Consider the following 11971-nt stretch of genomic DNA (forward strand, 5'->3'; position numbering starts at 1 on the left):
ACATGCTGTGGAAGAGAGACAGAGGTTAATAACAAGTAGGGTTAGGGGAAAACAAAGTGGAATTTGTGTTTTATTTGTCCTGGTTTTTTTAGGTTTCTGACTGTTTTTTAATAAAATTTGTCTTTGCTCAATGAATTTAGTCTGTGTGTCGTTTTTAATTCCAATTTTTAGGCTTTTAAACTGTTGTTATCCATAAATTATCCAATTTTTAGGTTGTCGATTTATGATAGTCCAATTTTTAGGGTTAGGTGTGAGTAAGGGGTGTGAAAAAAGAACAGGGCACCAGCAACTGCCGGTTCCCTGAGATGCACTCTCCACCATGGACAGGATGGTGGTACCCCTGCCCCAATTCAAAAAATTGCCCATCTTGGGTTAATGCGCATCTACTGAGCTCTTCACGACGTTTCGGCGTGAATCCGCCTTCTTCAGGCTGACCTCAGTGTGTCTGTGTTGTCTGCCGTCTTGGCTTTTATAGTGTTGCTTGTCTCCTCCCAGTTCTTGGGTTCTGTGTGTTTCTTTTTTCTTGACTTACTTGTCTTTTCACTTTGCTTTCTATCTGTGTTTCTTTTTTGACTTTCTTGTCTTTCTTCTTTGTTTGTTAATATCATTGGCACCCCCTTCTATGTATATCCTTTCCTTTTTGTTTGTTTATATTCATATATTTATTGCACCCCCTCCTTTATGTCCTTTCCATTTTTTCGTGAGTTTCTTTATTTCTTTGTCTTGTCTTTGCTTCTTCTTCGTGACTTTCTTGTCTTTCAACTTCATTTTCTGTTTGCTTATTTTATGTGACTCTCTTGTCTTCTTCGTGACTTTCTTGTGCTTCAACTTGTTTTCTTTGTTTTACCTTCTTGTCTTTAAACTTGTTTTCTGACTTTGTTTCTTTTTTCCGTGACTTTCTTGTCCTTCAACTTCTTTTCTCTTTGTGTATTTTTCGTGACATTCTTGTCTTTGTACTTGTGTTCTTTGGTTGACATTCTTTTCCTTTCTTTGTTTTATCTGGGAGGTCCCCACAGTTAGGGTCCTTAGGGAGTCAGGGGACATTTTTTTGTAGTTTTTTGTTTTTTAAGGGTTCCCTGTGGTTAGGGTTTGGGGAAAAAAAACAGTGGTCCCAGCAATTGCTGGTACCCTGTTGATGCACGGGTTAGGGTTAGGGATTTGTGAAAAAATACGCAATGAACCCTCCCCACCTTGTCCGACGACTTGGTGGTTGGGGATTAGGGGGAGCTCAAGTTGGGAGGGTTAGGGATTTGAGATAGAACGCAATAGCCCTCCCCACTTCGTCCGACGACTGGGTGGTTGAATAGAGGGTCATTGGAGATGCACGGGCCGGCGCACTTCATGCGTAGCCTCCTAGACCATGTTCGGTCTCTACTTCCGTTTTCCTCTCGGCTCCGTTCCTGTCCACTGGACCATTTGGCGTTAGGTACTCTATTTTTATATTAACATTCTTTGTTGTGTTCCTTCCTCTTGAGTTTCTTGGTTAGGTTAAACTACCATAAGGTGTTAACTGCACAGCTCTCAGGAGACCCTGGGGCAGCCGTGGCAGTCCACCAAGTATCTGGTTTTGGTTTTTCTATTTTTACATTAACATTCTGTGTTGTGGTCCCTCCTTTTGAGTTTCTTGGTTAGGTTAAACTACCATAAGGTGTTAACTGCACAGCTCTCAGGAGACCCTGGAGCAGCCGTGGCAGTCCACCAAGTGTCTGGCTTTGGTCTTTCTATTTTTATATTAACATTCTTTGTTGTGTTCCTTCCTTCTGAGTTTCTTGGTTAGGGTTAGGGGGGGTTAGGGAGAGGAAAAGTGTTCCGGTCCCTGAAGGGACGCGGAGGTGCACGGTCCTTCCCTTGGGCCCTCCCGCTACTCCACTGCCTGTTACGGCCACCAGGGACTAGGCGCCGTCCCCGGTACCGTACAGGGATCCAATCCTGGTCATCCTCCAGGTAGACCATTTTTTGGTTTTTTGTTGTGTTGTTTTGTCTTGTCTCTGGTGAAGCCTTTGTTATCTAATAATAAAATAATTTGTTTGGATGATGCAGCCTTTGGTATTATAGTTTAATAAAATTTATCTGTTTGTTATTTATGAATGTAGATATGAATGATAATGTATCTAATTAATAATGCAAAGAAAAGGAAGAAAAAACAAAAAGAATGAAAAAGAGCTTTTTTTTAATGAAAATAAAAAAATTAATTAATTTTTAATAAATTCAAAATAGGCCGATTGATAGTGTGCCCGGGGCAACGTTTCGACCCAACAGGGTCTTCTTCAGGCCAGGGCACACGCTGTAAAAACTGAAAAGGTGGCTGCTGTAAGCAATCAGGAGATGTTGCTTGTTCGGCTGTCAGGGCAAGAATGAGGGTGTTAAGCACTCCTCCCCTTATATAGCCTCTGTTAAACTAAACTGAAAATGCAGTTTTCAATGAACTGATGTTTTAACTTTTTTGCAGCCTTGCCTATAATGATGGAAAAAAAACCCAAAAATGGAAAATGTGCATATAATTGAATAACACAAAATAGTTTTTAATGTTTTTTAATAGTTTTTAACTACCATAAATGTTTTTGATAGGGTTAGGGGGGTTAGGGGAATTCAAGTTGGGAGTCCGGTCCCCGAAGTGCTCCGATGCACGGTCCACACCTGTTCCCATCCCGGGCGTTCAGGTCCCCCACAGTACGCCCCAAAGGGGTATGATCGTCCAACGGGCTGGTGATGATGTCCCCATCCCGGTTCAAAAAATTAACCATGATTAGGTTTTTATAATGATTTTTAATCGTGCACTTGTGCATCGTTGGGCCGTCGCTACGTTTCGGCGAATTATAGGCCTTCTTCAGGCTGGCTGAACGTGTCTGTCTATGTGTGTTTTTTGTGTGCCTCTCTTGGCTTTTATAGTGTGCTGTCTCCTCTCACTCTTGGGTTTTCTGTTTTATTATTTTCATGTTTAATATTCTTAATGTTTTGTCCTGTCTTTTCTTTGGCTTTCTTTGTTTTATATTATTTTTATGGCACCCCCTTCTTTAATGTCCTTTCCAGTATTTGTCTTTAATTTTTATATTTATGGCACCCCCTTCCTATTTGTCCTTTCCTTTGGTTTTTACGTGACTTCTTTGTAATTATCCTGTCCCTCCTCTTTTGTCCTTGTTATGTCCTCCTCTGTGACTTTTTGTGTTATATCCAATTGTTTGGATGTGTCCTCCAAGTCCTCCTTTAATTTTTCTGTCCAAATTATGTTTCTCTTTTTGACTGTAGGATTATGTCCAATTATTTTGTGTCCTCCAAATACTCCTTTTATTGTTTTGTCCCAATTATGTGTTTGTCTTTTTTGACTTTTGTATTTTGTCCAATTGTTTTGTGTCCTCCAAGTCCTCCTTTGTTTTGTCCTAATTACATGTTTGTAGTGCTGACTTTTGTATTATGTTCAATTATTTTATACCCTCCAAATCCTCCTTTATTTTGTTATGTCCAATTGTTTTTGTCAAAAGTGTATGTGGTTAGGGTCAGGATGTGTTGTGTCCAATTGTTTTTGTGTGTCCTGTGTGGTTAGGGTTAGGATTGATGAGGGGGTCGGGATACCCCCAGCCCAAGGGGCAAAGGCCCTCTTAGGGCATCGCAGTCAGGGAACCCGACGCTACCCAAGCGGGTGGACAGGCGGCACTGGCCGGTTAGGGGAATTCAAGTTGGGAGTCCGGTCCCCGATGCACTGTTCCCATCCCGGGCGTTCAGGTCCCCCACAGTACGCCCCAAAGGGGTATGATCGTCCAACGGCCGGTGATGATGTCCCCATCCCGGTTCAAACAACCAACCATGATCAGGTTTTTATTATGCTTTTTAACCCTTGTGTGGCCTGGACCCCCCCCAAAAAAGGGGGGGGTCACGCAGACCCCGGCAGCGCGGACCCAGGTCTCGTCGCGAAACAGGGCTCCGGCTCGGGGTGGGGGCGGATGGGGGTCAGGTGGACCCCCGGCTATAGCGGGTCTCGTCACAGCGTCGGACAAAGGCACCTAATCGGCTGTAACCCTCCATCGATCGGGTAAGTTACGATGGCAAACCTTGGGGTCTGGAGGGACCCGTTCTCCTGCTCCCCGCAGGCAAGCACTTAGCCGGATGGGACCCGGGTTACGCATAAACCGGCCTAAGTGAGGACTTCGGACTCTCTCTGTCTCCCTGTCCTCTTTCCTCCTTCTCCTTTGTTCTCCTGCACCTCGCTGTCGGACGCTTAGCTTTGCAGAGGCCAGTGTTCGCGTAAACCAGCTTCCGTGAGGACCTCGGACTATTTCTGCCTCCTAGTCCTCCTACCTCCTTCTGCTCCGTTCTCCTGCTCCTCGCAGGTGAGCGCTTAGGCGGATGGGCCCGAGTTACGCGTAAACCGGCCTAAGTGGAGACCTCGGGCGCTCTGTGTTCCGTGGGTACTCTGTGACCCCTTAGTAATGGCGATGGGGTATTTCGCAACCCCAATGCACATTCGTAAGTTACGATGACAAACACTGGGGTCTGGAGGGACCCCTAAACGTCGGAGGAAACAACTCTCAACTTCAGATCATCATCATCATCATCGTCTCCTTCTTGGCAGTGTTCACGTAAACCGGCCTAAGTAAGAACCTCGGACTCTCCCTGCCTCCTAATCCTCCTCCTCTCCTCGGTTCTCCTGCGCCTCGCTGTCGGACGCTTAGCTTTGCAGAGGGCAGTGTTCGCGTAAACCGGCCTCTATGAGGACCTCGGATGCTCCCTGCATCCTAGTCCCCCTACCTCCTGCTCCTCAGTTCTCTTGCTCCTCGCAGGGGAGGGCTTAGCCGGACAGGCCCAGGTTGCACGTAAACCGGTCTAAGTGAGGACATCGGACTCTCCCTGCCTTCTAGTCCTCCTTCCTCCTTCTGCTCCGTTCTCCTGCTCCTCGAAGGCAAGCACCTTGCCGGATCGGCCCCGGGTTACGCATAAACCGGCCTAAGTGAGGACCTTGGACTGTCTCTGACTCCCTGTCCTCTTTCCTCCTTCTCCTCTGTTCACCTGCGCCTCGCTGTCGGACACTTAACTTTGCAGATGGCAGTGTTCGCGTAAACCGGCTTCCGTGAGGCCATCGGACTATCTCTTCCTCCTTGTCCTGCTACCTCCTTCTGCTCCGTTCTCCTGCTCCTCGCAGGTGAGCACTTAGGTGGATGGGCCCAGAGTTAGGGACCCCGAACCGCTGGAGGGAACAACTCTAAACTTCACATCATCATCGTCAACATCATCATCATCATCTCCTCCTTCTCGGTAGTGTTCGCGTAAACCGGCCTAAGCGAGGACCTCGGACTCTCCCTGCCTCCTAGTCCTTCCTCTTTCTGCTCCGTTCTGCTTCTACTTGCAGGAGAGCGCTTAGCAGGATGGGCCCCAGGTTACGCGTAAACCGGCCTAAGTGAGGACCTCGGACTCTCCCTGCCTCAGCATCCTCCTTCTCCTCGGTTCTCCTGCGCCTCGCTGTCGGACGCTTAGCTTTGCAGAGGGCAATGTTCGCGTAAACTGGCCTCCATGAGGACCTCGGACTCCCCCTGCATACTTGTCCTCCTACCTCCTTCTGCTCTGTTCTCCTGCTCCTGCGAGTACTTAGCTGGATGGGCCCCGGGTTACGCGTAAACCGGCCTAAGCAGGGAACTCAAACTCTCCCTACCTCCTAGTCCTCCTACCTCCTTCTGTTCCGTTCTCCTGCTCCTCGCAGGCAAGCGCTTAGCTGCTGGGCCCCGGGTTGCGCGTAAACCGGCCTTCGCGAGGACTGGGGGTGCTCTCTACTCCGTGGGTACACTGTGACCCCTTTGTAATCATGATGGGGTAATTCGCAACCCCAATGCACATTCGTAAGTTACGATAGCAAACACCACCAGCAGTTGTGGTGGTTGTTGTGGCAGCGGTTGTGGTGGATGGTGCTGGTGCTATAGTGCTTGGAGCTGGGGTCATGTTGATTGCGGTTGGTATAGTTATTGCAGTTGTGGTGGTCGGAGGTGCTGTTGTAAGGAATGGTGCTGTAGTTTTAGAGGTTGGTGCAGCAGTTGTGGTGGTCGGACCTGCTGTTGTAATGAACGGTGCAGCAGTTGTGGTGGTAGGAGTTGCTGTTGTAATGAATGGCACTGTAGTTGTAGTGGTTGGTGCAGCAGTTGTGGTGGTCGGAGCTGCTGTTGTAAAGAATGGTGCAGCAGTTGTGGTGGTTGGTGCAGCAGTTGTGGTGGTCGCAGTTGCTGTTGTAATGAATGGCACTGTAGTTGTAGTGGTTGGTGCAGCAGTTGTGGTGGTTGGTGCAGCAGTTGTGGTGGTCGCAGTTGCTGTTGTAATGAATGGCACTGTACTTGTGGTGGTTGGTGCAGCAGTTGTGGTGGTTGGTGCAGCAGTTGTGGTGGTCGGAGTTGCTGTTGTAATGAATGACACTCTACTTGTGGTGGTTGGTGCAGCAGTTGTGGTGGTCGGAGTTGTTGTTGTAATGAATGACACTCTACTTGTGGTGGTTGGTGCAGCAGTTGTGGTGGTCGGAGTTGTTGTTGTAATGAATGGCACTGTAGTTGTAGAGGTTGGTGCAGCAGTTGTGGTGGTTGGTGGAGCAGTTGTGGTGGTTGGAGCTGCTGTTGTAATGAATGGCACTGTACTTGTAGTGGTTGGTGCAGCAGTTGTGGTGGTCGGAGTTGCTGTTGTAATGAATGGCACTGTACTTGTGGTGGTTGGTGCAGCGGTTGTGGTGGTCGGAGCTGCTGTTGTAATGAATGGCACTGTACTTGTGGTGGTTAGTGCAACAGTTGTGGTAGATGTTGCTGGTGCTATAGTGTTTGGAGCTGCGGTCATGTTGATTGGTGTTGGTGTAGTTACTGTTGGTGCTACTGATGTGGTAGTCACAGCTGCATTAGTTGTTGTTGGAGGTGCAGTTGTGGTGGTTGGTGCTCCAGTTGTGCTTTGTGCTGTTGTCATGACTGTTGATACAATAGTTCTTTTATTATCAACAGTTTTGAAGATTATCATCAAGCAGTTTGACTTTCCAAACTTTACACGATTCTTTATTGTATCATTCTCACTTTGCCTAAAAGTTTCTCTTGTACTGTAAATATGCATTTTGTTAGTATATAACAGTGTTAAATACTTTCCGTCTACTTTCCTTCAACATGGTTTAAGGTGCTTTAGAGCATTCACATTATTAGGTACAGTTGAACCGCTTTACAAATTAAATATATTCTCTATAATGTAATTAGGTTTATTTAAAAAAATCCTTAAACTGTATTATGTCTGCAGTAGGTTCTATGCCATAAAGCACATTTACCCTACATCTCAATTGGTATTGATCATTGGTTTACGATTTATTTTATATAGGATCTTTGGTTTTCTATGCACCTTCTGTCTCCATGGCTATTATCCAAAATTACATAAAGTATATAAAGGCAGTTGTTGATTATTAAGTATTATTATTAAGTAATATATTGTTTTATACCTGTAATCCTTTTGCTGTCAATACCCAATTTGTGTAATAGGGCTTCACTGATTCCCGTAATGTGAATAATTTGATTATTTTAAAAAAAACCACAAATTCTTTGCTTTGATGCTTAATGCATGGATCTGTAGCGCTCCGTTGTCGCCATGAAAATGGAAGTTTTTACCCACACTAAAAACATACATGCAATAGAAATGTATTTAGGAGCAGTGTATGAATTAAAAGTTCAACAGAAAAAACACAACAGCAGCAGTGAAGATGATGGCACTGTTTAACGTGGAGCTGGAGTGTTTTGCGAAGAGCAAAGAGGCGGAGGCGTTACTGAGAGGGTGAGCCCAGGCTGAGTGACGAAAACACGGTTCTAGCGTCTAAAACTGCAGCACTGTTCCTGATCCACTGGGGAAAAAACGATCGGGAATCCTTCATAGAACAACCTAAGTTTTTTTACACAGCAAAAAAAATCTGTTGTAAGCCTCCAAAAGTATATTAAAATACAGACGAACTGTTAGCTTAGTCTGATACCATGTTTAAACTATATGATATAAATTATGACGCAGCCATCCTATTTTACATGGAAGCGACACCTGCAAAGAGTGATGAGTCTCAAGCAGAGCATAGGGTGTAATAGACCATATTCATTTCAAGGCTTTCATGATTTTTTAGAGATTGAAAGTGAAACAATATAAAATATTGTGTTAATTAAATTGCTTTCATATTTTAAAATATAAAAATAAAAGTAATTAATGTCTACACCATTATAAAGTCTCTTTGTCACCGACACAAAAACTGGTATCAAAGCACAGAGCAAACTGATATGCTCGCTTTTCTTCATTGCAGCCACTCATTCACTTTCACACTTAAATTTAGCCTTCCAATTTTGTTTAACATTACCCTTTTGCTGTACTTGAGATTATTTATATATTGTTGCATTTAAGAAAATGCTTTCTTTAAAAAATGTAATACAGTCAAAGGTTGAAGTTTTTTTTGACAGATGTTGTATGCAGTTAAACTTTAAAAAATCGCAGTTTCTAAAATGGAAACTAATGTGCAGTTCATTTTGAAAGAGCTGTGTTTTTTTATCTTTTGAATATTCATTCTTGCTCATTATTAATCCCAAATGATTTCTTATCCAATTAATTGATGGAATAATCAATAGAATACTCAATAGAATACTCAATTACTAAAATAATCGATAACTGCAGCCCTAATGTCGAACAGAAAAAAATACAATTCAGTAAAATTTGGGTCTTGTTTAGAGTAAAATGGAATAAATATGGAAGTCATCTGGACATTAGTTGACATTTTGTTTTTATGAGAATATTAGGTTTTTTTTTTGAGGATGCACTGAAAGCATGCAAATATCTAGCAACATTTATTTACTTTATAATAAACATTGTTTAGTTATTGCATGAAAATGTCCAAGCAGTATTATCCAGCAAATAATTTTTCTTCCCATGATGGTTGTTGTTACTTGTCACTGCTCTCAGGACAGACTGTTTTTATGTCTGACTGTGCATTGTACTGAGATCATGAAATGCTCCTCCCTCCACTATTCAAAGGGAGTGTTTAAGAATTAGTGACAGAGACTACTTTCATAGAAACTGAAACATGGGAAAATACATGTATTTGTAATGTACAACAAATTATTTTTTGTTTTTTATTAATAATATTAAAATGCATTACACTTTAGAAACATCAGAAGGCCCTTACACTATGCAGCATTACAGGGTGACAGTCCAGTTTTTAACAGTTAATGTCGCTGCAATCTCTACTAGTTTAACTTAGTTTGTCGTATCTGGTAGTGTCTGATTTGTAGCTGCTTCTTGATCTTAATGAGTAAAATTTTCATTCTCATTGTAGGCTATGAATTGAAGCACTCTGTAAGAGTACATCACTTAGAGTTTATGAGTCATAACAAAGATAAAATTAATAACACACAAAAAATAAATTGTAAATTGTATATTAGACTTAAGAAATGCAAACATTATGTGTGCATAAAGTTGATTTAGTTGTTTTATTTTGACTTTAACACTGATGGGCCGGTTTAAAATAAACTGAAAGTATGCAGCTAAAGCTTATTCATATAACCAGAATTTTGAAAGCACAATTGGGTTAACGTCCTTGTGCTGTCAGCCAACTAAAGTGCCATTGCAATTAGCAACTAAAGCTATTAATGTGGCAGACGAACAGGTTTTTTGTTATGTGCTGGAGGTTCTCCCTTCATAATGAGTTTTACTCAAAGAGGAAGTTTGTTACAGTCAACTTTATTAATTCTATGTTTCTTTTATTTATAGCTACATTCATTCCACGATGTGCCAAATGTGTTCAGTTGGTGAATTGTCTAGAGTGCACGTAGAGCAGTTTAGCAGCCAGACTCTTCTACCACAAACAATGATCAAATCACCTGAACTATACTTATCTAACTAACCTACTCTGAGCTAATGCTGATTTTGTTCTCATCTTTAGTGAGGAGAGGTTGGAGGACGGATGACCACAACTGGATCCGAAGATGCGCTTATCCCCATGTACTGAGTTGATTACAATCACAGAACAGGAAAGCAGCATCCCCTGGGCATTCAGTGAGTAGTACAATGTAAATCTTTCTGAGTTAACCATCTAACATGCCAAAAATGAGCAGAGAGGAAAATGAAAACAATGCAACCAATTTGCAGGTTCACAGATCAGGCTGGGTCAGTCCCTCCCTCCCTGTTCATTATACTTACTTACATCGGTATTAAGTAATAATTACACATAATAGTCCTCAGCAAAACCACAGGATTGTGTGTATAATGAGTCTTCTTGTCTTCCTGCATTCTTCCAGAGACACAAAAAACAAGGTTGAAGCTGACTCATGCGCGCACGCACACACACACACACACACACACACACACACACACACACACACACACGTTTCATTAAGAATAAAAATGCTTTATTATTAGAAAACAGGGAAAAGCTCTGTTTTAGCACTTTGATCATTTTTATTCACATAAGGCTCTCAGCTCTGATCACAAAGGGCAGGGACAAATCAGTCTTATCAAACTCTCTGTGATTAGATCCACGATGTGAAGTTCACATTGTGAAACAAACGAAGTTGGTGAACTGCTGTGCTTATTTCTGAAATTATATGAATGTTTCTAAACTTGTTTTTCTAATACTCATTTTATTAATTTACTGTAAGTAAATATTAAAGTGGACTAATAATTCTTGTTAGAACATATGTTAATATTTACACAAGAGTCTACATTTGTATGCTGAAATCAAAATTGTGGAACCTGTGTTGATGGTAAAGAAAAAGTAAACATATGTTTTCTGTCATGGTCCCTGTGTCTACCCGGCTGGCTCCTCAAGGCTACATGTTTTGTTTTGGTTTTGCTCTCTCTCTCTCTCTCTCTTATTGCTCTACCTGGGTGGTGCTCACTGTGATCTTCTGCTTCTTTGGCCCATGCTCCTGCTCCTAATCACGCACTGGTGATACATCATGTTCTCAGGCCACTCCTTAAGGCAGTGGTTCTGAGCTCCTCGTCGTTGGACTATTGAGTTTTGATACGTTATTGTAAATCCAGCTTTGTAAATTTTAGTGTGTTTGTGTGTGTACCTATTTGTGACTTTCGTCTCTCAGTGCTTATACTCCCCGAACCTTGGAACCTTAAGCGTGGATGTTTGCAGTTTGGAGTGGCTTGTGTGTGGGATGCCTCAAGCAGAGCAAACGAGTGAGAAGAATCAGTTTCTCTTCCCCGAATCTTTCCCGTGGACCACTGGAACCCCTGCCCCCCCCGTATATATATTCTGCTTCTGGTGTTTTTGTGTAAATAAAAGAACTGTTAACTTGTGATTCCAGTCTGCACCTCAGTCCAATCCACCTGCCGTAACAATTAAAGTAATAGACTGAATGTCATGGTTACATCATATTGGAAATATGATAAGATAAATATGAAGCCATACCTGCTTGAACGCCGTCCAGATTCACAAGGTCCACATGAGATAACACAGAGCAAACTGATATGCTCGCTTTTCTTCATTGCAGCCACTCATTCACTTTCACACTTAAATTTAGCCTTCCAATTTTGTTTAACGTTACCCTTTTACTGTACTTCAGATTATTTATATATTGTTACATTTAAGAAAATGCTTTCTTTAAAAAATGTAATACAGTCAAAGGTTGAAGTTTTTTTTGACAGATGTTGTATGCAGTTAAACTTTAAAAAATCGCAGTTTCTAAAATGGAAACTAATGTGCAGTTCATTTTGAAAGAGTTGTGTTTTTTTATCTTTTGAATATTCATTCTTGCTCATTATTAATCCCAAATGATTTCTTATCCAATTAATCGATGGAATAATCAATAGAATACTCAATAGAATACTCAATTACTAAAATAATCGATAACTGCAGCCCTAATGTCGAACAGAAAAAAATACAATTCAGTAAAATTTGGGTCTTGTTTAGAGTAAAATGGAATAAATATGGAAGTCATCTGGACATTAGCTGACATTTTGTTTTTATGAGAATATTAGGTTTTTTTTTTTGAGGATGCAC

The 11971-nt window shown here is 42.2% G+C and overlaps 1 long non-coding RNA gene across 1 annotated transcript; it reads left to right on the forward strand.

Annotated features, from left to right (window-relative positions):
• The first annotated feature begins 1567 nt into the window (after positions 1 to 1567).
• On the forward strand, positions 1568 to 11199 carry LOC112842589 (uncharacterized). The gene is made up of 3 exons (XR_003214415.1): positions 1568 to 1944; positions 9902 to 10014; positions 11058 to 11199. It is a non-coding gene; the product is annotated as an uncharacterized LOC112842589 (long non-coding RNA).
• The last annotated feature ends 772 nt before the right edge of the window (positions 11200 to 11971 follow it).

Source organism: Oreochromis niloticus, linkage group LG17, assembly GCF_001858045.2.
Source record: "Oreochromis niloticus isolate F11D_XX linkage group LG17, O_niloticus_UMD_NMBU, whole genome shotgun sequence".
Classification (NCBI taxonomy): Eukaryota; Metazoa; Chordata; class Actinopteri; order Cichliformes; family Cichlidae; genus Oreochromis; species Oreochromis niloticus.